The sequence below is a fragment of the Trichechus manatus genome, unplaced genomic scaffold (genome assembly GCF_000243295.1).
Source record: "Trichechus manatus latirostris isolate Lorelei unplaced genomic scaffold, TriManLat1.0 scaffold00209, whole genome shotgun sequence".
NCBI lineage: Eukaryota > Metazoa > Chordata > Mammalia > Sirenia > Trichechidae > Trichechus > Trichechus manatus.
The window spans coordinates 2,529,668-2,530,617 of NW_004444145.1; positions in this window are offsets into that span (position 1 = coordinate 2,529,668).

Sequence of the window (950 nt, forward strand, 5' to 3'; positions counted from 1 at the left end):
TAATCAGAGTTGGAGCCCTGGTGGCATAGTAGTTAAGAGCTCAGCTGCTAACCAAAAGGTCAGCAGCTCAAATCCACCAGCCGCTCCTTGGAAACCCTATGGGGCAGCTCTACTGTGTCCTATAAGGTCTCTATGAGTTGGAACCAACTTGATGGCACCTAACAACAACAATCAGTTATCAAGAAAATGCTTCCATGTGTTGTTACTTTTGTTTAAAGTACTTCCCACTACTGCTGAACAACAAAGTCTGGCATCTGAACCCAGCATGAAGGGTGTACTGTATGTTAATAGGGTCGTCTGAGATTGGAAATGGGGGCTCTGGAGTTAGCTATGCTGCTCAAGTTCAAATGCCAACTGTCCATTTATTAGTGATGTGATCTTGGGCAAGTTATTTTACTTTTTGGTCCTTCAGTTGCCCCATTTATATAAAGAGACCTGACCTTCTTGTTGCAAGGATTAACTGAGATAGTACAATTGCTCAGACCAGGCATGGCACACAGTAATAAATGTTTACCATTTTCACATTCATAAGCTAAGGTGCTGAGGAGCTGACATGTCTACATTCAGTGGTCCTACCCAATGAAGGAGCAGAATGCTTCCCGGGGGGCAGAGCTACTGGAAATGTCTCAAATCAGGATCTTCAAATTTTTTTGCATCCTATTTTAGTTATGAAATTAAACCCAAATCAAGAAGGGAGAGTTAAATGAGGAAGGACAACATGGAGAACAAAATTCTTCCCAGATTACTTCTATAGTGTTACTTACAGTATTCAGATCCTGTAATACAGGCAGGGAAAGCTTGCAACAGAGAAAGGGAAAATAAAGTTCCAGTGACACTCTTGGGACAAATTTAAGTACTGACAGATTTTCCTGTCATGCTTCTGATGACAGAGCTAGTAGTTCACTGTGCCTGAGCTTTGTCTTTACTAAATGGTATCAGCATTTCCATTT